Source organism: Anas acuta, chromosome 10, assembly GCF_963932015.1.
Source record: "Anas acuta chromosome 10, bAnaAcu1.1, whole genome shotgun sequence".
Classification (NCBI taxonomy): domain Eukaryota; kingdom Metazoa; phylum Chordata; class Aves; order Anseriformes; family Anatidae; genus Anas; species Anas acuta.
This window is the reverse complement of record NC_088988.1, coordinates 18,014,842-18,042,754: the sequence shown is the minus strand read 5'-3', so window position 1 is coordinate 18,042,754 and position 27,913 is coordinate 18,014,842. Positions and strand designations below refer to the sequence as shown.

The 27,913-nt window shown below is 39.7% G+C and overlaps 2 long non-coding RNA genes across 2 annotated transcripts in view; both read right to left on the bottom strand.

Moving 5' to 3' along the window:
- The window catches only part of LOC137862057 (uncharacterized), a 48,113-nt gene that overhangs the window by 11,498 nt on the left and 8,702 nt on the right, over positions 1-27,913 (bottom strand). The gene's annotated exons all lie outside the window — the stretch shown is intronic.
- LOC137862056 (uncharacterized) overlaps positions 1,199-27,913 on the bottom strand; it is a 31,358-nt gene continuing 4,643 nt past the window's right edge. The window contains exons 3-4 of the long non-coding RNA XR_011100039.1: positions 4,381-4,413; positions 1,199-3,240 (exon numbers count right to left, since the gene is read on the bottom strand). This is a non-coding gene — a long non-coding RNA (uncharacterized lncRNA). The remainder of the gene's footprint in view (positions 3,241-4,380; positions 4,414-27,913) is intronic.

The following is a 27,913-nucleotide window of genomic DNA, read 5'->3' as shown; positions in this document are numbered from 1 at the left end:
ATTAGCAACCGCCAGTTTCTTTTATCCCACTTCTTAGTTGCTTTGCTTTCCTTGGCTGGGAGGTAAACAAAATACCTTTTTCAATACACAAAATTTTAAAAAACAATACCAAAGTACTTTGCCATGAATTTAATAACAAGAAATGTTAATATCACAAACATCATGTTACAGCTAGCAATTGTCAACCTGTTGGTGTTCAGCTCAGAGAATTTGTAATTGTGACTTTTTTTCCCCAAGTCTTCTACACCTATTCTAATATCTGAAAGGATTCTTCATTAGTTTCAAGGCCAAAATCTGGAAATCAATTTATCTGACTGAGCTGAGTTAAATAAAAGAATAATTAAAGTCTCTAACGAGCAAAAATCTTCCTTGTGTTTCAAGTATTACTTAAATGCTAAAAATATAAGTGATTTCAGTAGAAGAATTACATCTTCCTTATCATTTATCTTCAGTTCTGAACTGTATCTCTAATGAAAACAGCATTATAAAAATAATGTCATGAATTGACTTTATTCTATGCAGTGACTGTTCCCAATTCACATTCACATGGGAATATCCCTCTCTTCCAGAAACAATCACAGAACTCGAAGTTTTCCACATTCACAATTGCCTTCCAATAAACAAAACCAAAATTTCCTAGACAATAACCTCAAGATCTATATAACACAGGGCTGTCCATCCTCCTTTCTCAATACCAGAAAACCACAGGGCAGAAGCCCTGGGTTCCTACTTGAAATGCCCCCAACATCACAAGCAGGTGTAAGGAAACAAACATCAAAACCAAACAAAAATATATATTTTTTCAAAACAATTTTTTTAAATCAATATTTTATTTTCTTTTACTTTTATCAGCGTCCTCAGCCTTCGTCATAGGTGCTGAGATGACTGAGATGCTCCAGTCCCATAATCATCTTTGTGGTCCTTTGCTAGACTCTCCAACAGCTCCATCTCTCTCGCCTACAACTACTGGCAAGCATGAGAGGGAAAGGAGAGAAATCATGATGCCGGAAAAGTTGTTATGACAAATTCAACATGGTCACATAACTCATAAAAGGTGAAGTCACCTGTGAATTTATTCATATTCATCAAGTGCTTGCCAAACCACAGCACCAGACGATCACATTTTCTGTGTGAACCAAACCATTTACAGAAAAGCTATTTTAAACACTGCTTATAAGAATTTCCAATATTTTCATGTCCCAATACCTCTCAAGTCAGGCTCCCTCAGTGCCCTTAGTCAAATGATATCAGCCTCAGAAAGAGAGAAAGATTTTAACAAATACATTTTAGAAATCTCAAAGTGATTAAAGTAGTTTTTCTATGCATAGTAATGAGGTGGTTTTCAGGTTTGCTCTTAAAGGGCTCAAAGCAAGTTTGAAGCTGTGATCTCAGAGCTAAAAGTGCCATACCCACTGGAAAGCTGGCAGCATCCCCTTCACATGACTGTGGAGAAATCTAATGTTTTTAACCTAGTGGATATTAAAATAGCTGACTCAAAACTCATCATTACTACTAAATTGACCCTAGGTATCAGGCAGGCTTTTTCATTGGAAATACAAACACTTGATAAATGAGGGAAAATATTAACTAATAGTTGGTTTTAGAATAACCATATAAAAAGGTATTAATCATTAAAGGGCAGAGCTGAAGGTTAATATACTAAATAGCAATAGCAAAATCATCACTGTGTCACTAAAGGAGCCAAAAGTATTTGATAATTATTTTTCACATGGCCACGTAATTAGCACTATCCCTCTGCTACACAGGTATGATCATCATTAAGGACTTACGATGGTGAGAGGTATCACTGTGCAACTATATTTAAAACAAAACTGATCACAAGATTGAAATAAATTGCTAAGATTCTTGTTGCCATAACTCATTATACTTTCTTAGTAGAATATTTGGTGTTCTTTATTTAAGATCATCTTAATCAAGAAATTTCATTTCTTGAAAACAGTGAAAAACTTAAGAAAACAAAAACACTGGAAAATAATAATAAAAAAACAGGACAACTACAGGCTTTTAGGTCTAGCTCTCAAGGTCAACTGATATCATTAGACTTACATGAACTCAATTCAAGTTACAGCAGGGAAATCACATTAGGAAATATGGGTCAAGTCATCCTGCAGTAATAAAGCTGTTACCTCCAGACTCGATTTTTGAAAAATTCTTTAAAACCTGTCATCGTTTAGTATTTCTAACATTAGAATCACAATTTAACAATGAAGTAGACCAACATTTTAAAGTGTCACTTAAGTATTTATTCAGATGTTCTGAAGAAAAAAATATAAACAAATACAAACAATGCCTCAGTTTTAGTCCATAACTGTTTTGTCCCTAACCATGTTCAAGCAGCAGAAAAACAGAGAGATAAATGAAAATGTCCCATGCCTTTTCATACTGAAATAGCTAGGATAAAGAGCTACTTCAATGTCTGTGTGAGCACGGGTGTGGGACTGGACTGATATGACCAAATCAGTAGAAATACAAGGACCAGAGAGACCAAAGAAAATAAATGCTATGCAAATATGAATTACAGTGTCAAATTCAGACGAGGTGATGAAGTGACATCATCAAGTAGATAGAGCACTAAATCTAGGGCACTCAGTTACTACAATCATATGCTCGGTATAAAAATTAGGTTGCAACATTCTCAGATGTATATTCTCATTTACAGGTTAGGGAGGCGTTTTCCAGGCACTCGGTGTTGGTGTTACTCCTCCCAGTGAAGTCGCACGGACGTTAACAGTTGATTTCTAAGGAAGCAGGTATAGACGGAGCACTTTTGAAATCCCACTGTAAACGATTTTCATGGAGAGAACCTGAGTTGTATGGCATCCGTAGGATTACAAGCACCTCCAAAGGCTTCCAAAAAATACTGATTAGATACAAAGTAGTGCTTGATATATACTTAGTAAGAGCTTGCAGAACCCCTCAGACATTCAAGCCTGCTTAGCTGAGGAGGAGGATGTGTGCGGGTGTACTAACCCCCATTTTCATCTATTGCTGCTCATAGGAACAAACTGCCAAAGATGATAAAAAGCCAGCTCCGGTTGACACCTAAAAGCTCCACAAGGCATCCCCACAAACCTTCACACCCTCCTGCCCATTCCCAGCTCAAACACTCCTCGGCCCCTCTCAGAACTTCAGGCTTCAGCTCCAGCGTTCTTCTCACCCTCCCTCCCCTGCATGGAGCAGGCAGAGCAGAAACAGCCGCGCCACAGATCGGGGACAGCCCTGAAAGGAGGACAGAAAACATGTGCTCATGCACTGTACTGCCTGGCCACAGTATGGGTATAACAGGGTTGGAGCCACAGCTCAAAACATTTAGACACAGAGGAAGCTTCTGAATACTCTAAAATTAGGTATCCCAAACGCTGACATTGTTTCAGATGATCAGAACAATTAGCTGAACCTGTTTTGTACGGTTTTATTTTACACTTTTTTTAGTGTCATGTTAAATGCAATTCTCTTCCCAAGTTCAGTATGCAAGCACACACATTTTTTCCATATGTTACTCAAATTTAGGCCTTGAAGTACTAGTTGGATCTCTTTTTCAGAAGCTAAATGTGGAGGAAGCCATTTAAATGAATAATGCTTTTATTTTTTTAATGGAACAGTGAAGTAATATAAGTGGGGCATATTAATTCCCAGACATGTGAAATTTATTGTCACTTAGATGCCCACTGGGAATAATTTATGCATCCTCGATTAAGAAAATATTTTTAATTTGAATTTGCATATTTTACTCATTATGACTAACCTTGACACAGTCCTTTTTAGAGGTGCCATGCCCTCAGGTGGGAGTTTACAAAGTGCCCATTTACCAGGAAGAAATAATGAAACAAAAATGCACATGTTTTCTAATGAGAAAAATAAGGTGGGTCTTGGACAGTATGCACCCTGGCTTACAATGGTCTTCAATGTTGTCTGGTGCAATCAAAAGCAGATTAGGTTTGATGAAATAAAGGTGACCTTTATTCAAGTGCATGAAATCACAAAAAGGGATAGTACGGTAAATTCCAGCACAAGAAGAAAAATTCAAAATAAATAAATACATTATAAAGTCACACAGGTCGAATTGAGACAAAAACTTTCTATAAAATTAATCTCTCCATTATCTGCCATTACAACAAAATACACAAGCCAGTAAACAGTTTCTGGGAAAGCCTTCTGTCTTTGTAGCTTTTTTTTTTTTTTGACAGGTCCAGCAACTCTGAAATTCTTAGATTTATAAAACCAAATTTTAAAACTCTTTTCCCTAAACCATGGTCAAAGTCAATACTAAAACTCTAGTCTCTAAAACATTCAGAAGCATGTATACTGAAGAAGCTTTTAAAAAGAAAAGATAAAGCTATTTATATCTCAAAATTTCACCTTGTAAAATTTCCCGATTCTCCTGGCCTCTACCTGGAAGCACAGAGAAGCAACATCGTTAAAACAAGCAAACAAACAAACCACGTCTTCCCTTTTTCCTTCCACATTTGAGCTCTGCTTCTGTGTGCACAATGCCCACAGATCTCATTGCTGTGTGGATGAGATGGCCAGAGCCAGCAAGGCTGAAATAGGAAGAGGCGTACCAGACCACAGCAATACGTTGATTTAAGGTGTAGTACACTCACCCTTACATAGTGTACAGAATGCTGCCAGCCTTCACCATGGAAAATAACATAAAAAAAAAAGTCTGAAGGAGACCAAGACCCCCAGGCCCTCACACAGATGCACAGCTTTCACACTTTTGCAATGAAGCACTGTGCCTCTGAGCTTTGACTGAAAAATACTGAAATAGTTCAAAAAAGCAGTCAAAGTATAAGTTAAGTGTAAAGAAGCATTTGCGCAACCAATTAAAATGTGGTCACGTTTAGTTATTAAAATTAGAGAAGGATCTGATTACAGCAAAAAAGCATAATGGATCGTTCTGTAACATCACTGCAGGCCGTGTGGGATGCACACCACAGAACTGGAAAAAAGAACTGTGATGGACAGGAGAAATGCACCATGGCCAACGTGCAATTACCTGTTAACTAAAGAGCAGAAGAAATGGGTGGTTTTGGAGAACAAATAACCAATAAAATGGAAAATGCAGAAGAGACTTTCAAACATATTCAGTGCCTACACAGTTAAAGACCTTAAATACCCAAAGGCTGTCTTAACAGTAGTCTAGCACTTTTCTGGGCAGCTGATGCAAAGTTCAGGAGCATAGCACAGTGTTCTCCAGAATGAGAATATTGCTGCAAGCTGTTTTCAGGGAATTAAAAACATCCAACTCCAAAAACAGAAGGATGGCCTGCACATTCACAAGCATCCCTGAATAATTCACATATTCTCATTCATGCACAGCTTTCTTCAAGCAGGTTAATCCTTAACTACTACTTCTTACTGGAACAGCTGAAAATACGTTATGACTTATAGTCTGAGGATTAATTCTCCATTTTGCAAAATAAATAAATAAAGTTTTTAAAAAATATATTATATACATAAAAATAAGATGAAATTCCAGGCAACCTCAAAGGTTTCTGAGGTTTATGTTTTGAAGTTCTGACTGTTTTCCTATGAGCTTCCTAAAGAAAGAGGCTGCAATTAAAAATCTGTGGCCTTCTGCTAGCACAAAATCAACTGTTCTATAAAGGCTCATAAAAATCACAGCACAACAACTGTACTACAGAGGAAACTAGGCAGACTCTGCAATTCACATCACTTATGAGAACTTCAGGTTAAAGATTAAAAAAATAATAAAAACAGTGCAACAGCTGATTTCATAGGGAGGACTGCAGATTTCAGACCTCCTTACAAACAGTAGAGCTGAAATGTCATGCGGGTTTCAAATATGATTGAATTCCATCTGATTACCAGAACGGGTCGGCACCGTGTCGGTTACAGGGTGAACACTAGAATTTAGAACACTGTTTAATTTACAGACTGCAATCAAACCCATGCAGGTGGACTCCAGCAAGCACGAGAACCCCACCATAGCTGCTACAGCTCTGTGAAGAGACGAGCCTGTCGCTCATCCGGTGATATTACAGGAATTGGGACTCTCAGCAAATGAACTATGACCTCCCAAATACCTGAGGAAATACATTTAGAGAAAAAAAATGAAGAGAAAAAAAAAAAAACAAAAACAAAAACAAACACAAAAAGCATCTTTTAGAGGTGTCTAAAAATTTCCTTGAGAGCACATGGTGGCCATGCTGAGGGTGCTACAGTGTCATATCACAGAATCACAGAATTTTCTAGGTTGGAAGAGACCTCAAGATCATCGAGTCCAACCTCTGACCTAAAACTAACAGTCCCCACTAAACCATATCCCTAAGCTCTACATCTAAACGTCTTTTGAAGACTTCCAGGGATGGTGACTCCACCACCTCCCTGGGCAGCCCGTTCCAATGCCTCACAACCCTTTCAGTAAAGAAATTCTTCCTAACATCTAACCTAAAACTCCCCTGGCATAACTTTAGCCCATTCCCCCTCGTCCTGTCACCAGGCACATGGGAGAACAGGCCAACCCCCACCTCGCTACAGCCTCCTTTAATGTACTTATACAGAGCAATAAGGTCACCCCTGAGCCTCCTCTTCTCTAGGCTGAACAAGCCCAGCTCCTTCAGCCGCTCCTCATAGGACTTGCTCTCCAGGCCCCTCACCAGCTTCGTCGCCCTTCTTTGGACCCGCTCAAGCACCTCGATGTCCTTCTTGTAGCGAGGGGCCCAAAACTGAACACAGTACTCGAGGTGCGGCCTCACCAGAGCCGAGTACAGGGGGACGATCACCTCCCTAGCCCTGCTGGTCACAGTGTTTCTGATACAAGCCAGGATGCCGTTGGCCTTCTTGGCCACCTGAGCACACTGCTGGCTCATATTCAGCCGACTGTCCACCATCACTCCCAGGTCCTTCTCTGCCTGGCAGCTCTCCAACCATTCCTCTCCCAGCCTGTAGTTCTGCTTGGGGTTATTGCGCCCCAGGTGCAGGACCCGGCACTTGGCCTTGTTGAACTTCATGCAGTTGACCTCAGCCCATCGGTGCAGCCTATCCAGATCCTCCTGCAGAGCCTTCCTACCCTCGAGCAGATCGACACACACACCTAGCTTGGTGTCATCTGCAAACTTACTGAGGGTGCACTCAATGCCGTCATCCAGATCATTGATGAAGATGTTAAAGAGGACCGGCCCCAGCACCGAGCCCTGGGGGACGCCACTAGTGACTGGCCTCCAACTGGACTTGGCTCCATTCACCACAACTCTTTGGGCCCGGCTATCCAGCCAGTTTCTAACCCAATGAAGCGTGCGCCAGTCCAAGCCAAGAGCAGCCAGTTTCTTGAGGAGAATGCTGTGGGAGACGGTATCCACAGTACGTTACTCAGAAAATCCACTTGTACTACCCTCACAGCTGTGTCTCCCAATCATATCTTCTGTGAAATGCAGCAGAAACTTTCTCACAACTTCTTCAACTCACCATTTCTAAGCAAAATTAATATCAAAGTTCATGAACAGTGCAGTATTCCTACAGTGCTGTGTCAGCATTCTAGGTCCCAAAAGGCAGGACTTCCTCAGCGGAAGGATTTCCACAGAGTCTAGACCAAACCATATGCAACTACAGCTAATTCAGCTGGAAAAATAAGATCGCAGTGGCAAAGCCAGGGGCTTTATTAGAGGTGAGCAGCTGCTTCCTTAAGAGCACACCATTCAGCTGAAATATGTCCAGTTCCTTGAGAATAGCTCTGCTTGTGTTACCGTTCCCAGCTGCAGTTTAGGAATTAAAAACTGGTTGTTCAGTGGGATTACAGAGCAAGCTATTCTTTACTTTTTGTTTACAAAAACAAACTGTAAATAACATATTTCTATGTGTATGAGTGTGTTTGATATATGCTTTGCTACAGTTTAAAACTTTCTTTACTTTTCAACACAAGCATTCAGTTTCCTTTAATACATACCTGCCCAAGATTTCTTGTTAGGTTTCTGCCAAATGCATGTAACAGAAGGATGAATTAGGCATCCCACCGAAACACTGATAAAAAGACAAAGAAGCCATGGCAGTACAAGAAAATAACTGTCACACAAGATCAAATGCATTTCCTTGCTTTACCCTGGCAGTGTCCCTGCACTGCAGTGGGGCACACTATGGACATGTCACAGGTGCTCAACACCCAAGCTGGCAGCAAGGGAAAAAGGAAAAATGACTACAAGATTGTGTGATAATCAAATTATGTTTTTACAACTTATATACTAAAGCACACATCTGCTACACACAAAGCCATCCTTAAGAGTGCAGTGCAGTTTCAAACAAGAGCGTTTTCTTAATGAAAACACACAGACTATAATTCCTGTAGGTTGAGGATTTCCTCCTCCATCCTGCAATGTACCTCAGAGCCAGAGGAGACAATGGTCTGTGTCACGTGCTATAACCAGCTGATATGCCAAAGGAGAACAACCCGTAACATCTCTGCAAATATCACCAACGGAAAAGCATAGCTGAAAACATCTTTACCTATTATTTTATATGAATAATAAATGTATATGAATGAGAAATCTAGGAATCGAGCCTGGTTTCTCACATACAAAGACACAGAACGTAAGGGTTTTGCTGACTCATTGCACTCGATTCTTAAATGTGCCTCTTACAGAGGCGTTATTCCCAAGTACATGCAGCTTAACCTTATTTTTGAAATTCCACGTTTCTCTATACCATCCCTGGAGCATTACAGAGCTTAATTAGAATCAAAATAAAATGTATGACATTTTCCACCTGGCTGAAAAAGTGAAAGACCTAAAGGATTTAATTTTGATACATTTAAAAAAGGGAAGACTGAAATACTTAGCCGTGCCTACTGTTTTCTAAAGATGATTTGCTGAAAAATGTATTAAAAGCAGCAAGTCAATTATGATCAAGCTCAGAAAAATGATAAGAGAAAGCCATTCTTGTAACTCTTCACCTAAAAAGAAACAAACAAACAAAAGAAATAAACTGAGAAAAGCAAAGAGGAAAAAAAATGCAGTGGGAGAAAAATTAAATACTAACAGTTTTTATCTTATTAATTTTAGAACTTTTTTTTTTCCCCAGTGAATCTCAAGAATACAGAGGCTAAATTCTGTGTAAGTGGAAACAAAAAAGACTTTATGTTAATAAAAATAAACAATCACAGAATAAACAGTCTTTTTCCTAAAGGTTAAATGTTTGTACGAAGAAAAGCAGAGGAAAAATTCTTGGGCACAGAGCCTCACTTTGCTGCAGGAGCTCTCTCCCATTTGCCAACAGCCACCTGACACTGTCACCGACACCTCCATCTAAGCAGTGCAGGTGTTCGCTGAGAAGTAACTCTGCGCTTCCGTAATCTGCCAGAAGACAAACTGTAAGCCTTGATTTACGCTGTGATTCACTGGAACTTTTCCCTGCCTTCAGGATGCAAGGTGACTTGCTTTAGGCTGGAGAAGAGAGGACATTTAGCTTGGTCCAGCTAATCTCCAGGAAAAAAGCAAAAAAAGCCGGAGACTTGTAGTATAGCAATCTGTAGAGGACGTCTTACACTCTTAGAGAGAATGGGAGCAACAAGACAATGTCAGTGAGCTCTCTATGCCACAATGTCCCAGAGAAACACAAGTCCATGAGCAAGACCATTACAAAGACAACAGGAGTTAATCTTACTAAAGATACAGCCAACTCACCTTAGCATCACTAGTTGAAAGTCTTATATTTTTTAATAAACCTCTAACTTAGAAACCATTTATGACTACTGTAAATGTCAAAGCAAGTTTTAAAACATGAGTAGCTGCAAAAATTTACATGAGCCACAGCCCAAGCTCAAAAAGGTGTTTTTTTGTTTGTTTGGTTTAGTTTTTTAAGTTTTAACCTAATTTTCATATAAACTCAATAAAAGAGATGAAAAACATGGAATCCAGTTCTTGTATTTAATGATTTATAAAGTCTGATGACCTGAAGAACTAAAATGGAGCTTGTTTTGCAGCTCCCAGAAAAATCATCTTGCACGCAAAGAAGACAGAAGTGCAATCTTTAATCACCTACATTACTGGTTTCAGAACACAAAACTGGTTTCATCTTAACACAAGTTATGTAGTTCCAGCCTGAATCCTTACAAATATAGACATTTGAACTTGCCAACTTTCTTTTGATGAACCTGTTGATTTTTTTAAATTAAATTCTAAATTACCCATGTATTACATCATGCTGAATTTTGGTTTCTTTAAAGAAAAGAATTCATTGACATTCATTGACGTTTTCTTGTCGCTCCTGTTCTCTATGACAGTGTATGGCACATCCTTTACAATTTGGTGTACTACAACTCTTTTTTCTTTATTTTATTTAATTTTTATTTCCAGAAAACAGACTGGAAAAAAGGAGAAATGCACACCAGCCCAATCCCTTCTCCAAAAGCAGTCCATCTGTGGTTCCAGGCCAGGAGTTCATCTAATTTAAAGGGTCAATATTGCAAAAAGTTTTTAAAAGAAACACAAAAGATTTTTAATTGCCTAAGGAATTATAAGCACTTCAGCATTGATACTGCCGGTCCTCTAGGTGCTAAAACACAGTTTGGACTCGATCTTTGATACATGTTACACCATGTTGGGGATTAGGAATTAAATTCCAGGGTTGCATATAGCATAATATTAAATCACACACAATGCACTATGAGCAATCCTCTGCTGGCCCAATCTACTAAAATGATTTATGCACAGAAAGTTTAACTGTACAGCTGGGAGACTGCTGCACATTTGCACCTTCACAAAGAACCCCTGTCAAGCAAGTCACCGGTATAAATGCCATTTGGGCAGGTTTTAGACTGGCGTGAGATTTAGAGTTTCGAAATAAACCCACCTTCTTTCAATATGAAAGGACAACCAACATATTATATGGAAAGTATGCAGTTTCTTATGCACAAACATATAAATACATTTTATGGCAGTCACATAACAAAAAAAGAACCACCAGCATTAAATAAAAGACCTGCCACAATGCAACCTGTTGTTACTCCTCCGAGTGATTAAAATACGACTTCACCATGTTGAAGTGTCTCTCCTCCCCCTCGCACCAGCAAACCCTTTCTTCTTCGGTATTTGTTATACATTCTCATTTATATTATCTGTCTAGCTGTCTGTCCTTAGATTGTAATCTGCTTAGAACAGGCACTTTCCCTTCTTGACCATTCAGCGAGCACTGCAGTTGGTGGTACCATGGACAAATATTAAATGAAGCTCTCTGAAAAGAGACAACTGTAAGAGGGAATTCTATTGTGTGAAACAAACGTTCCCACGGAAGAGAGCTAAGGTACTTAACTGAACTAGTTTTTACTCAAAAGACTATTCAAAATATTGAAACGCTCCTCTGCACATTGTTTGCTTGCACGTAGACAGCGATGGCATGTTTTTGTGGGCCTCCTTTGGACAGCCTTCAGGAGCACAAGCTTCTGCTGAAATTTTGACAGGAAACCTGGCTCGTGTAATTGGTTTTGGAAATTTAACCAGCGCTGTTAAAAATAAGGCAATGCCAGAAATGGGAGTTGCTTAGTGATTCCTCCTTAAAAAGCAGGTTATATAGCAGGGAAAAGATTTTAAGCAAACAGTATTTCATTTTGCAAATGGAACAGTGCATGAATGAAAAACGGGGGCTACAGGCTGACAGTATCTCTAGAGCACCTGCTTGCTGCCCTGCTGTAAATTCAAGTAACCTTGCAGCATGCAGTAACTTTGAAATTAGAACCTGTCAGAAGAGAATTTCTATATTATTTGTTTCAGTGCCTGCAAGTTTCCCCTTTCTGTTGGAGAACCTCCACCTAGTTTTATAAAATCTAAAACAAAAAAAAAATCCTCAAAGCCTCAGCTCAGTGGCAAAACAATTCCACAATTAAAAATCTCCTGGGAAAAAAAAAAAATACATGAGAGGTATTCAGGTAAAGCTGTGAAAAGGGGTTGCACAATTTGCTGCGAAGCTCCACTCAAACCCCCTCCAATCCAGTACCCTTTTGCCCTCAGCATCCACCTTCTCCCCTGTTGAAATCAAGAATGCAGAGTGGATATTGAAATTAACTAGTACAGTAAGTGAACTGCAGAATTAGTGCCAGTCTAGCAAATTAAACAAGGGAATAACCTAAATTTTTTTCCATTTTTCCTTTTTTATTACCAACAAATTAGAGGGCTCCAGTAGATTTTATCAAATACTGAGCTCCCCACTCCCTTTCTCAAACTGCATAAATGCCTTGAACTCCCAAAAGAACATCGCCATTCCTTAGCCCCATGTAGTTCTCTTTCATTTACCCACTTCCACAGCACCATTTTCAAAGACTTATTTTAGCCAAAGGGAACAAAAGTGGAAATCCTGAAAGGAGATCTGCAGATTTTTCCAGAATTTTTACCCTGCCCCCTCCACCAACTGTCCACAAGACCTCAGCTCCCCCGCTGGGATACCCTTTATGGATGACTCCTAAGGCACTTAAAGATTAAAACAAAGGAAGAGCTTTACAAGTCTTCCGCTGCAATGGCAGCCACAATAGTTTAGTCGCACTCTCTGAACACAAAGAGAAGCCTACCCTTACCTTTGAAGTTGTAAGCCTTAGTCAAATTCCAGAAAACAGCAGACAGGCATGACAATGTATTATATAATTTATTTGGGGAACTACACAGAGACATACACGAACTACGTGATCTGACCGGACACGTGAAGTGCAAAAAAACAGTTATCAGCTACCAGACTGAACATGTGTTCTTTAAAAAGTAGTGCTAAGCCAACCAAAGTCGGCAAATAGCCTGATGGAACAACACCGTAAACATTCAGAAGAATAAGGAAAGTGTCTCTTTAATGCACAAGCCGTTCAGAATTGAGCCCCAAGTGCTGCACAACGCTAACTACAATAGGCAGCCTGCAGGCTGCTTCAGATCTGCACAGGCACTGAATGCAAAAAAGAGCCACAGTGCTGCTGCGGTGGCATCGGCTCCAATTCGAGCACAATAAGAGGGCAGAGCACAGCCTTCTTCACTTGCATCACAAAAGGAAGAGACCAGCAATCGCAAATTGTGTGTGCATGCCCTGAAACTGACGCTTAACACCACAAACCGTTTTACACACAAAATCCAAACCTCTAATTGATAAACACAACTGACTAATTTATCACAATTCTTTCTTCCTCACAATATCACTTGCTTTGCTTTCAAATAACCCTTAATTTCCAACCATTCCCAAGGCACAATTTAACCTAAGTAAATCCATTCAGGTATGCTTCTGTCATCAGTTATTTTTCAGACTACTAAATTGTAACTATTTATTATTGCTTTGAATTTTGTGCATAGATATGAGATTAACTGGTGATACAAACAGAAGGCCAGTTTCAGTGTTACTTTTATTCTTGCTAGAACTGAAAGCTCTTACCCACAGCAGCTTCTCTACAACTCAACAAGACCATAACCTGCCTGTATCAGTGATTCTGGTACCTTCAGAAGAGGCCATCACGGATACCTGCTCTGTTTTGATGCATCTCCCCTGGAGTACTCTGCACATGTGAAAAAACAAATAGATTTTGAAAGATAGCAAGTCTGACCACATATGGAGTTGACCCTATGTGCTGTGCCTCTGTGCAAAGTCCTTCAGGATCAGGGAATAGCTTGCAGTGTCATAAACTTAGTGTCATTCCCTGCATAGCTTGCAGGGAATAGCTCGCAGTGTCATAAAATGCAGATCTCACCATAAAGCTGACAAGTAAAGACAAACAATGGAACTTTTTACCAAGTCTAACCTATGCTATACAGAAGCAAGCAAGCCTTTCCCTCTCCTAAACCTTCAGAAAAACTCATCTTTATGAAAGAACAAGGCAGAGCTGACTTTTAAGAAGCAAGCAGGAAGAGGAGTTCTGGAAGAGCTGAGATATTGCCTGCTGGATATGCCTGAGCATTAGTTTGCAGAGAATCCAGTATCCTGTTTTGCAACATGTTTAAGAAGAAAAGGCGTATCAGTGACATCCGTGACAGCATGTCTGAATGCAGCAAACTATCCTATGGGATGATAGCTTGATATAACCACACACGTATTTTCTAAAGCTAAAAAGTGTGTTTTGACTATTTATTCTGAATACTTGGATAAAAAAAGGACACAGGCTTTCACTCAGTAATGCCTCTCTTGAGCTCTCTAGATCTGAGATGCATTAGAACATGTGTCTGGAGAAAATTACAGTGTTTAAATCAAGACTTCAAGTGACAGAGAACCTACTGGGGCAAGATGTTCCAATGGTTAATTACACTATGTTCATTATGGTACATAGGGCAAAACCACTCTGCTCAGGAGACATATTAAAGTCACTAGAGGACAACAACCTAATCTGCTAGCTCCAATTTACTTTGTGAAAGAAATTCAGGCTAAGAAGACAAGGCATACGCATGCTTTCTTAAAGCAGGAAGGCATACACATGCTCCACAACAAGTGGAACCTCCTCTTGTCTCCTTAATTAGGGCCAGTATATCACCCATCTCTGCTGAAATCCTGTCCATCGCTGTGTAACCCAGTGCGAAGGCTCAGGTTTGAAAAGACTGCAGAGTTCATCATTTCAGCCTGGAACAGGCAAGGGAAAATACGCAAACAAACACTTTCCACCTAAAAATACTGAACAGCATGCAAAATAATAACCTAATAACCTAATGCAATGCAAGTGCTTAGGAGTTGAAATGCAGCAGCTTTTTAGTAACACAAACTGTCTAGGACAATAAGAGATTAATATTTTATCCCAACTGAATTTCATGGGGAATTTTGATAAGAATGTAATTTCCCAAGCTGACTCGCAAGCCAGGCCTGTGAGGAGGTGTAACACCCCTGCTTGTATGTGAAGCAGCCTCAAATCTATAATTATCACACATTTTCAAGAGTTTAGTTTTAAATATCATCCAAAGTCAGCACTCCAGCTGTACACTGGCTCATAATGCTATTCTTGGCACTGTTTATAAACACAGCACCATTTATTTTTGTCTTGAGCATCACCTAAATGCTTTGCACAGGACACTTATCCTAAGGGACATTCCATATGAATATGCTCATCTTGTCAAATCTGGCAAGATTGCATGAGAATGGCACGTAGGATATACTAGAGAACAAGAAAATTAAACTGGCTGAGTAAAATACCTATTCAGACTTTTTCATCTTTGGTTTCTACACACATTGTGTATGCAATCTACATTAACAATGAAACTCATCAATGAAACTGCACTGTGTTAACAATATAAGTTTAAACACTGTATGACTACCATCATTCAACCTAACAGAACACTGCAACGCCTGTACCAAAGCCTTTCTACATTTTAGGACATTCACATTGATGTATGTTCATCCATGAAGATATACAAATACACATTCTTACATTTCTTTAAGAGTAATTCATTCTAAAAAGCTTTTAGAGCACATTGTAGGGTATTCAGCACACTACCATCACCACAATAACATGATGCTAAGCACTGCACTGGCACCAAATCACTCCATTGGATCAATATTGTTCAAAGAATTTTTAAGAGGAAAACCTCACAAGGCTCATGTAACTGCAATCTTCAGCCTGCACATCTGTCAGATAGACCACAGCTCTTTGCACCAGTTCCTTCTTATCCTCTTCCCACTCACTACTAATGCTTCAAGATCATTAATCATCCCTTGATGTTCTCATGGTATTACCACCCTGGGACAAATCACCATAACCCCCCCAAAACCCCAAACAAACTGGCCTCCAAAAGCTCAGCACCAGCGCAGCTCCACTGACCAAGCAGAGATAACTGCAAGAATGGTGCTTTTGAACATATTTTTCAGTCTAATGAGGATTCTGGCAGAGCAGAATGAACTAGTGTGATGGTTTTCTCCAAAAGTGACATCTTAAGTGAGCTGCCTACCATTATGCACTAGGACTGGCATCTTCTAGCACACAGTGAGTGAACAAATGATAGATAAAATGCAGTCAGGGTACCAGGCAAGGGGCCCATGATGCATGACACTAGCTGTTGTGAGATGGAAACTTGCTGTGTGCTTGCAGCTGATCTGGAGGAATTTGTAACGCCATCTGACCTGTCATGGGGATATAGGTGCTTTACACTGGGGTAACTACACTGATACATCCCATACCAGTTCTAATGTCTACCACACTGAGTCATAGTTTATGTAAAATAAATAAATAAATAAATCCCAAACAAGCTTGTGTGAGCAACCCATATCCAGGACGCCATCCACGCAGTGTCAAACACACCAAACACAAAGCCATTACATGCTCTTGCTGTACAAGTGTATTCTGTTTACATATACAGTTTTGCACAGAGGTCTAAAATGCTAATTTCTTGTCTAGCAAAATTGTCAGAAGAGTGTTGACTTCATAAAACAGCCTATGAGGTATCCGGAATTTCTTATGTATACAGGACAGAAAAGCAAAGTCATCTTGTATTCTAGATTCATCCCAAAGTCATCTTGTATTCTAGATTCATCCAAGATTCCCAGGTATCCAGATAATGTATCTCAGGAAACATCAGACATGCTCAGATACATTTTGTTCCAGGTATTCAGAATACATGCAGCCAGTCCAGCGCACCTGCAGCACACAGCATTTCCATACACAATCAGATTGTTGATAGCGGTTCATGTTTAAGGTCCTAAACAAGGTTTTATTCTGGAAGGAGATAACTAGGCCACCCTTACTCACCAGAGGAATGATCCTTCTCAGCCACTTTTTCAAAGACATGATACACGGGTAACATGTTAGTTTGAAGAAGGCTATGCACCAAAATCAAACTACATGCACACCGCTGTCTTTTGCACGGGTAACAGCATCAGGGTTGACTTCTCTGTAACTGAAGCACCAGTGCACTGGAAGAGGAACTGTGCCACCACTGTACAGACAGACTGCGCTTTGTGAGGCACGCAAGTAATACTGTGAGCACAGACAGCAAGGATCTGCCTTCTAACATAAGCTGTCTGATTTTAAGAATCCTGTCCTAATGCTGCAGAAAACATCCTCTGGCTTCACTGGTCCCAGAGAAGCAATGCTTCAAACTCCTTTGGACACACTGTGGGAACCTCAGTAATAAAATATGCATGGGAAAGCCAGAGTTCAGCTTTGGAGTTGGAAGTTCCAGGATCTTATATTAAGAAAGAAATATCTTTGCAAGAGACATGCGAAAGGTAGATGCAAACTCGCCTTGCACACTGGAGATATTTAACAGGAATAAAATCTTAACATCTGATAGTGATCTGTAATATTGCATATCAGACTTAAACAATATATTCCTGGATATCCCATAAATTCAGAGGCAGTGACATGACAATAGGCAATTTTGCAAAGCTGCTGAGTTTCTGCTGAGCACAGGATATCTGCATTAAATAAAGCTACGAATCAAAATCTAGTTTAAAAAGCATTTTGGTAAGTTCATTTCCTTCCATCAGAAAGTAATTATTATCTAGCCTTCTCCCACACTTATCCAAGTACATAAAGAAAGTGAAGCTATAGCACAGATCTGGAATTTAAAAGTTCTGCATGAACTACAATTTAAAACAAAGTTGATTTCAGTATTTATCTAAATAAGAAAATTGTATATATTTCTGTAACATGTATAAGCTAATAAACTACCTTCCACTGCAGATTTATCTATTTGGTGAAGTGAAAGGACAGATCAAAAAAAACAAGCAAACAAAAAACAACAAAAACAAAAGTGCACCCAGATCGAGATAGAGATCTCAGTTTACTAATTTAAAATATAAAATATCACAATTATAACTATTAACCTCTTAACAACACAGAGGTGGTGCATCAAGTTTGAATTAGATGCCTATATTGAACAGGAAGCTAAAGTAAACACAGCGTGTCATTTTAACATGCTTACTTAGACCTGTAAAATTTTCACACTTCAAAATAACTACAAAACAGACATCTCTAATGGAAAAAAAAAAAAAAAGAAAAAAGAAAAAAACTGCCTCAGATCCAGCCATCACATATAAATTCAAAGACTGAAAAAACATTCATTTGAATTGCTGCTTTATAAGTGGCCAGTAAGGCACTTTGTGAAAATTACTGGTTTTCAAATGATATTTAAGTCTTACTTCGAGAGGAAAAACTCTTTCAAAGAATAATAGTTTTTTTTCTATTTTTTTTTATTCTATCTTCAATGGTCAGATTTCCATAATATGAACTGCTTGATAGTCACTTTCCCTTTAAATTATTTTTTAACCATACAGGCAGTCACATCTGATTTCTGATTCTCCTTACCTTACTTTTCCTTTCAATTACTTCAGTTCTTAATACGAACAATAAGAGTGCTCATTGCATGTCCTCTGTGGGACTCCTGGAACTTAGATACTCAATAGACAGGTGCATAGATAAGGATTCAAAGTCTTTGTTCCACTGTCCAGACAGAATATGTTTAATCTTTTTTCTACCTTTTCTATGCCATTTAAACTTTAACCTAGTAGTAACTTTTACTGCCTTGATTCACAATTCAAAGGTATAAAGATGAAAAGTCCTTGCCTTGGAACGTAGCTTGAAAACTTCATTCTTAGTCTGTATTTCTTTTGAACTTCTTCTTGTGGTTTTTGTCTTTATTTTTCCAGGGTGCCAACTTTACCGCATAGGACTTTCCAAACCTAACAGCAGGGCGACCCAGAAGGAAGAAAAGTAGAGCAAATTTGTCCAGAATCAGATCACCTTAATGGAAAATATTTAAATTACTGACCAGGGTTGATTAAGAGGGTAATCATTCCATTTTTCCCCTATTTTTTCAAATATGCCAGTGGTGACAGACTCCTGTAAACATACACATTAGTGTACCTAACATGGGACAAAGACCTGATATAAAGGATCCACACCGTGGACAACACATCATGATTAACTGCACAGAAATAATTTACAGTAGCAAGCATGATATAAAAGTAAAGTATCTGGGTACTTAAAAGAATACCCTTTACAACAGATGAGGTAGCTGTTAAAGAATATTTGGTTCCTGTGCAGATAAATACACAAATTTATGGAAGATTTGCATCTTCAAGATATGGAAGGAAAAAAAAAAAAAAAAAAAGGTATATTCCAGGAGCAGGAAAGGTGGTGCTGCTGTATGTCCTGCTGATTTAGTAATGCACCAAGCTGCTGAGCGAGGAGCCAAAGGCATGGGAACACACACTGATCTGGTGCCCTACCCCGGGCGGACTAGCCTCCAACAGAGGGGCAGGACACCAACCCGCTCATTTTGCCAGAGCTCATCTGTGAGAGCCCATCACGCTGTTTCAAACTTTGTATGGGAGCCATCCTAGCAAATAAAAGGTTTCTCTGATTCTTAAAATGTATTGCATTTCACCTCTTTCTTGGTTTAAGGGAGAAAAAAAAGGCAAAGTCAGAAGTGGTGTATAATGCCCATTATCTGAATTGCTTTTCAAAGCTATTAACCAGAAAAGCTCACTTTTGTAGCTGCTCTAAGACCTTCTAACTAGTCTGTCAGTCAGCTATGAAAAGCAGCATTGCCTGCCCACTGCTAAGGAAAAACCCCAGCAAGGCCAGGAGGATGCTCCATGCCTCTCCGGCATCGCTCCCCAGAGTCCAATTACCACACCCCGCAGTCAGGCTGGGTGAAGAGCAGCCTGCTGTGCTGGGCAGGGCCTCGCTCAGGTGACCACATCCAAATAAATAAAGCCGGCTTTATAGAGCCAAAGCCAAGTGAGTGCGTGTTCCCTGCAATGAGACAGCCTCCAGAGATGGCGATCCAGTTTGGCTGCTGAATTTTCCAGGGTCCTACAACAACCAAAGCCTGAGATGGATTATTTTCTTCCAGATAACACAAACAGCATCCACTTATTTACTTATTTGGAGAGGATTTTAATGAGCACAAGGCCAAAAGAGATAGCTGTGTCTATCTAGCACCCTTTACTAGATCATATTAGGAAATCATACCCTATTCTTCATCTTTAGGGAACTCTCATTAAATCTAAAGAAGTATATTGTGACATCTAGCTCAATATTGCTTAGCATCTTTATTTAAACTGCTACTTTGAGAGTGAGAACTGCAAGTCAGTAAGTAATTGCTTCAAGAAAACAGCCGTTGCTTATCGATGCTAGCACATCATTCAAATTACTTCCGAGTTACTAGAGCACTTTTCTTTACTGAAGTTATCTGTATCAGTTAAAGGGAGATCAAGCGAATGCCTCCTTCAACAAGGTGAAAGCCATCAGGAAGACAGGATTACAGCACGCAGACTGTCAGGTAGCAATGTGATTACCAACATAAATCCTGAAGCTATAAAAAGCATTTAAAGTAATTATGTAAAGAATATGCCCTCACACTCTATCATTTAAAAACCATTTAACTTATCATTTAAACTTACTAACAGATGTAAACTCTTTTCAAACACAAAACTGATGTCCATCACTGCATGATCCATGCTATTAAAAAAATTTCAGTTTTGATTTATAGAGCTATGCAAACTTCTGAAGTGCTTCAGTCACCATTTAAGTCTAGATTTATAACCAGGAGTTTTAAAAAAAAAAAAAAAAAAAAAAGAAGAAGAAGAAGAAAAAGAAAGGGCACATAATATACTATACCTACCAAATCTGGGAAAAAAAAAAAAAAAAAAGCCAAGGAGTAGCTCTGGAGAAGTCTGAGGCACTATTCTAACTACCTTAAAAATCAAAAGACCTAAATAAAATGTTTTTAAAACAATTTAGATTAGGAGTTAACTCTTAGATACCTCTGTCTTCGCTTAGAGGAGCTGAATCAAATGTTTCTAACGGAAGGGAGAGGCCTTCAGAGTCTGTTTTGACCTCCTTTTTCTTGGACCCTCTTCTTCAAATACCCAATGAGCGAATAATGCTTGGTGACCTAAAGAGATTCCAAACACTTCTGCTTTAACATTGCTGCTCTTACTGCCCTTCCTAGCTATATTGTATTTTTAGGACTCTTCTAGATAAGTACTAGGAGCAAAAGTTATTTGGAATAGAAAATAACAAGAAATTGTCAAAAGAATGAGAGAGAGAAAAAAAAAGCAGTGGTAAAGACTTCCTGTGACCCATAAACCAAACAGGCACAATATCTCCTATGCAACTTCATAACCACTGGTATTACTTCATTTGTAACTTTCAACTTCACCTTGACGCAAGGTCTACCAACTCACATAGGGTCCGCACAGACTGTACAAAAAGTGGGGCCTTAACATTTCTCATTTAGAGTTACACAATTACCCGAGAAACATGGAAGATTATACAAAAGAATCAAATTCTGGAAGAAGTCTGCAGAGGCATTTTCCCTGGTTTAGGATGTATATAAAGAAGGCCTGACAGGTTTTAAGTTCTGTTATCTGCTTGATTCATACCTCAGAAATATTTTAGGTATGTTAAGCCTATTCTACACTGGTTTTCCTGCATGATTTACAGGTGATGTATTTTGAAATATAAGAGTTTAACAAAGACTTCTCTCTCAAATATTACCTAAAGATATGCTTAGATATTTGATGCACAGATAAGACTCAAAGAAATCCACAAGATTCAGATTTTAAATCACTTATTCCCTTTGGCATACTCAGTCTTCATTTTTGTTATGCGCCTGCTGGCACCAATTCTTTAATTCTCTAGCTGTCACACACTGCTTCAACACCACCTCAAATTCTAATACAAAAGGAAAGTCAGTAACAACTAAACCTTGCAGGATTTTTTTTCTTCATAAAGAAAGAACAAAAGAAATAAACCCATTTTTAACTTTATCGGACTCATTTGGAAATAAACTTTTTTTTTTTTTTTTTTTACTTAAAAGTTGCTTACAGGGGAAGAGAAAAAAACAGAAAGAAAAGGCATGAAGTAGGTTTCTGTGCAATTTATGAAGATTTTTTTCCCTCATTCTTAATAAAGTAGAGAAATTCTGCATGTTCACTCCATGATCTGAGTTGGTCAAGGAAAATGGCCACTTCTAAAGTAAACATGACCACTGTAGTAATTTTAAACCATATGCATAGAAGCAATAACTGAAATCAAGTAGTCAAACTATAAAAATAATTCTAAAAGCATAAATACGTGTTTGTATTTACAGTCAGACTTGCCTATATCTTTTTTTCCCCCCTTCAAATAAATGTGTCTTCAGTGTTCTTGAGACAATTAGAAATAACTGTATTGGAATTGCAGGGTGGCACATTGTGTCCAACAGTAAGTTAATTATATTTCATTGCAAGTGTTCATCAGATCAAAATTGCTTCCTTTACTCTTCTTATGAAAGTAAAAAATGCAATCCTAACTAATATATTTCCCCCTGTATTCATCCAAATACTAAAGACTAATATCTCAGGCACAAACACGACTGTCTTGAATACAGAGCAAGTCTAAAGTGGCAGTCAATAGATCGATTATTTAGTAAAGCCGGGATACAAATACATTCCCTACAGCTTGCAAAACTGTCACCAGCGATATTGATTCTGCAGATTCCTTCAAACAGGTTAATGTTCACTCCAGCTTCATCTATGACTTTCTGCAGGTTTTGTTGCTACAGGCAATAAACTCACAAAACGTCCCAGCTGGACCAGGCGAAAGAGCTATGTCCTGTACTCCTAATTCAGAGGCAGATATTTAGCCTCTTACAATCTATTCTCAAAGGTATAACAGAATCATAGTTGCCTTGTAAGTTTACAACTATTACTGCGTTTTCTTATTACTGTAACCTGTGCATCATGTTAGCACACAGGGCAAAAGTGTTGCTCAGGGCTTAATAGGTTGAGCACCAACACAAACAGAAAGAAAAAAAAAAAAAAGACTTTTTCTCTATTAAAAATAGCATGCAAGACAGCCAGACAGTGACCAATTTAATTTCTCAATCAATTTCTCCAAAAACACCTTCACAAAACCTGCACGACGGAAGAGGAATGAAAACCATACCTTAACCTCAGACTGATTTATAATCCCTACACATGCAACAGAACTGCCGTGGGTAGTTATGAGAGCACTTTCAAGGACAATCATTCATCCATATTTACCAGCTTGCTGAAACTATGTTAAAAAAAAAGAGAGGCCATTACAGAGGACTGTGAAGTAAGGCATCTAAAAGAGACTGCAGATTTTGTACTGTTAACCTGGTTAAACTGGGAGAGAATTGTATGCCAAGACATTTTAATCTACCTGGAAGGAATCACTGACCCGGAGAATTACAGCACTTGAAAAAGAGGACAGCAGAAGGTACAGCTTCTTCGGTGACCTATACATCAAAAGCAGTTACACCTCTGTAGCATATAAGATATTAACCAGGCACGATATACCACAATCCATAAACTGCACACTGCAGGAAGGGTAAACAAAAGGAGATACATACTGCCTTTACGTTTCCCCTGAGCATCCACGACTGCGCAGCAGCTACTGGGACAGAGGACCTTTGGTCTGAAGTTGTGATTCATTACATATATTGCTATGTCCTTAGTGAATGCTGAAACCAGGTGAAAATATTCTTACCATCTGCTGTGGTCACCATTCCTTGTCAAAGGTTACTCGCCCGATGTAACGTGACTCACGAGCATCACCAACGCGGCCATCGGTTCGAGCGATGTGTGGTGCATGATCCCAGCAGGCCAGACTGCGTCGGGGAGCACCTGGACAGGTAGCCAGGTCCAGGAGGAAGGGGAAATTTCCCTTCACTAGGACAATGCAGATCACCCAGGCTCAGTAGGGGGGTGCTTTTTTTAGCCAAGTTCCAGCCTGATGCATTAAGGCTGCCAACTGCGGAGGGAGCAGCTCCCTGCCTGGCGCTGCAGCTCGGTGCTGCCCCAGTCTCACAGCTGCAGCCGACATCTCAAACACAGAAAGTAGCGGAAGAAAGTCAAAGGCGAAGGACATCCTTGCCTTGGGCAGCTTCTGGTGGGGTGGCATTCAAATAAAGCATATGGAAAATTGTAGAACAGTTGGACAGAGGTTATAAACTGACGCCTGAAATTAAATTTCTCCACTACTACAACATGATAGTCCCAAAGAACCCTATTGACTGCCTTCTCTGAACCTAATGGTAGGAGGCAGCAGTTTTTATTCTCTTGGTTAACGTGATCAATGTGTTTAATGCTTGTTAAACTTTATAAATGGTAGCTGCTCTTGGAGTAAAGCCAGGCTGGTCAGTGTGGGTGAGTGCTGGAAGGGCTAGGGAGAGACAGCTTGCTAAGACCTTCACTAGTATTATACCGACCGGTTTACTTAAAGATATTTCTCAGCAAGGCCTTTGGATGAAAGAGTTGAAACAGCTGAAATAAAAGAAAAAATACACAGAACCTGCACCCAATTCTGGGCAGTCCCTGCAAAGTTTCTAGAACTTCTGGTTTTCTCCGTTTCCTGCTTAGTTTTCCACATTAGTGGAAGCATTAGCTATGGTTTTGGGTGTCCTCTCAAGGTGAACTGCTCTGTCAAAACAGCCTTCTGAATCCCTTCCATGATATTGTAGGCCTAGAAAGCATACGCAATTGGCATTCCTTGGTTATGTACTGCTCATAGAAACTGTACTGAGACCAAACTGCTTTCTACACAGAAGAATTTCTGTTGGCCTCAACAGCCTCTCCTGAAGCTGCCTATCTCGGCCTTCTAGGGCCTGACTGAAGCTGAGTCCCAGAGAGACTGTGCAGGGCTTTGGTTTACATCCATTAAAAATTTGCACAGACACCTTCCATTTATTTTAGAGCCACCTTCCCATCCTTTTTAACTGCATTATTTTTGTCCCCCAAACTCGTACTATGACTATCACTACTGCTCACTCACTCTTCAGCCTCTGTTTACATCAGAACAGGCCCCAGCATTTCCATCTGAACCCCCCCACACCTACAGTAAGGATGTTTTCGCTGAGGGGATGTGCCAGCCGATGCATTGGCTTGAATCTGGGGATTTGTCCGGATCTTTGCCCAACACTGCGTGTCCCAAAAGCAGGGTGATGCTTTTTAAACATGTGCTCCACACAAGTACAAAACAAAATATTCTTGCAGATATGGGTTTACACTTATCTGCCATCTGCAGAGTAAGTCAGGGAAACGAACTGTGCTGGGGATCTGTTCAGACAAATCAGGTGGTGCAGAAAATAAACATTCAGTTTTGCTGCATACAGAAAGCATTCAGGCTGTACTGGGGCTGTTTCCAGGCACAACTCAAAGCGTTCCCTTGAGTACAGCGAGCCTCTTTCAACTTGGATGTCCAGTTCTGGGGGCACCCCCGTCTGGCTGGGTAGGAACTAACTCTTTGAGGATCAACGTGCTTCCCAGAGGCCTCGGTCAGGGACTGGCAGCAGAAAGCCCAGCACTGGCCATGCCAGCCACAGCCTGGAAAGATCCTACAGAGAAAACTACACGGCTTTAGCCCACTGCATTCCTCAGGCAAGGAATGCAAAGAAAGGGCTTCCTGTTTGGGGGAGAATTATTTGGGTATGAAGCTCTACTACCGTACCAGTGAGAATCAGATTCCTGAAGAATGAAGAGCATGTGTAGCAGCGTGCCCAGGAAGCTTTTGGAAGCTGCTGCACACAAACAGAAGAACAAAAGGGTCAGTCACCACCACGCTGCCCACACCACTTCAAACAGCTGCTGTGGTGGTGTTTGAACAGAAAGCTGACACCAGACGCTCCCCGGGACTGTTCGCAGGAGGAACTTCGAATTCCTAGAAAACTGGCATAAGCGATACTCAAAGGCTTTCAGTAGTGCAGTTCCCAAATAACAGGAAACTAACAGTTTTCTGGAAAAGTAGAGAGGCCAAACTTCTGATTTTTGCCAAGTATTAAATAAATATCTTTGCTAAGAACAACCAGTCTGCTGCTTTACAAATTAGTGAAAAACATGAATCATTATTTTGTATTTCTAGTTCTGTTCACCGGACTCTCACAGCTGTATCACTTGATTGTATTACAGCACAAAGTGACTGGAGACACCTTGGCCTCACAGCCTTTCATGCTGCCAGCACACAAGACCCTTACCCAGGGGAAGACATACATCAGCAGAGCTCTAACAACCAACCTCCTCCGTTACGTCCAAAAGGAAGTCAAACAGCACAGCAAAATGCAGCATCTCAGGAATCAAAGCCATGACATCTCACAACTGGTGCCACATGTCCCCTCCAAAACACTGCCATCATCCTTCCCTGCTTGGTTTCAGAAATGTAGCAGGATGTTTCTGTAACATGGTAGTGTCAAAATAAACGCGGTTTGTTTGTTTTTCTGCAGGATGACCACAAATAATGAACAATGGTCAGGATTCTTCTGAGACAGTCAATTTCCATTTTAGAAGGCTGTATTTATAGAGGAAGGTTTTGTTACTTGGGTCTTTTTTTGATACAATCTTTATTCTTTGGCTGTTTTTCGTATGGTCCTGATGTGAAATATTAAGGACAGAAATACCTAATACATTTCTTCACAGTAATTAACGAGGAAAAGAAAATGCTACAAAAGCAGTTGAAACAAGCAGGTCTTTAAAACTAAGAAAAAAGTCCCTGGACACAGCAGTGAGAATAAAGCTAAACTTAAAGAAATATTCTAAAACTTCTAGACTCCTAAAAACATAAAACAATTAGAGATGAGAGAACACCAGAAGTATAGATTAAAAAAAAAAAAGTGTAAAAGCTTAAGCAAAGAGGATGAAGAAAGGTAAAACATCAAAAACAAGTCAACCTCAAAGAAGACACCCAAGATGAAGAACAGAAATTTTAGAGCTTATGTAAGAGTTAGTAAATGCTCTTCTAAAGAACTGTTTTGTAACTTTAAGGAAGCTTTGCCCATTTTGCTAGAAGCCTTTTATGTGATACTACATTATTAAGGGCCAACAAGAGAATTACAGTAAAAGCTAATCTTCCTCTCACTTGAAAAGTTAATCTACCATAGTGTGTCCTTTAAAACTATTACAACCCTAGGTCCTTTCATGAAAGCTCAAAAAGGCAAGACTGAAAATAATACCCCACAGCCTCTGTTGCAGGGTGCATAAGCGAACAAACAGGGCACGTTTAAATCTACTAACTCTAACCAACTTAAGAGAGACGCTGTAAGACCTTAATTAACCCAGCTTCACAATTTTTTATTAAGAAAACACTAATAAAATGTTAAAGAAACTAAGAAAGCCACAAAATAAAAGCTAGTTCCATGCAATAAAAAATAGTTGTGTTGAACTTCAAATGCTCTCCCTCTAGGTTTGCATTACAACTGTTACACTGTTCAGTTTGGGTGCTGGTGTTGCATTCATTTGCTTTTCAGTTTGCTTTTTATATGCTTAGTGATCTTCAAGTATATCTAGCACTGCTTTCACTGAACTCACAGGTAGTAGAATCCTATGTAACCAAGGTTGAATTAATAAAAAAAAAAAAGAAAAAAAAAAAAAGAAAAGTTATTTGACAAAACCAGAATGGCAACACTATTTCAGGATAGCCACACAGAATAAACACCAAAACACCACAAGAACAGTCCTCCCGCCCCCAAAAGAACTGGTTAGCTCTAACAAGGATGGCATAAACATGGAGCAGGAGGCACTGCCCACATGGGATGAGGTCTTGCTGGCAGAACTAACGCTGTGCAGCGAGGGGAGGAGCAGGATAAGACCAGTGGTGCTGGAAGGGCACCCCACAGAGGCTGTACACCTCTCTAGCAGGCCCCTGGACTACTTTGACTTGCAGGAATTAGACTTCTTGTAAAGATGAGCAACTGCCTACAACCACATCCCGTTTGCGCTTAGACTAGGAGAAGAGAGGTTTTATTTGTTTAGGGGTTTTCACCAACCTTTGAATACCTGCTGGAGCAACAGTTATCCCTGGAAATACATTGTTTGAAGATGCAGTAACAGCTGTGTGTCAGACAGTCATACTTTAAAGCCAAAGCTGGTATTTTTTTTTAACTCAAAACATAATCCCCACAAGTAACGGAGCTCTCTGAATTAAAAAGCTCCAGCGCTCCTCTCAGCCAGGAGTGTGTATCTGACTAGTGACTGCAGCTGCAATGGTGCGCACGTG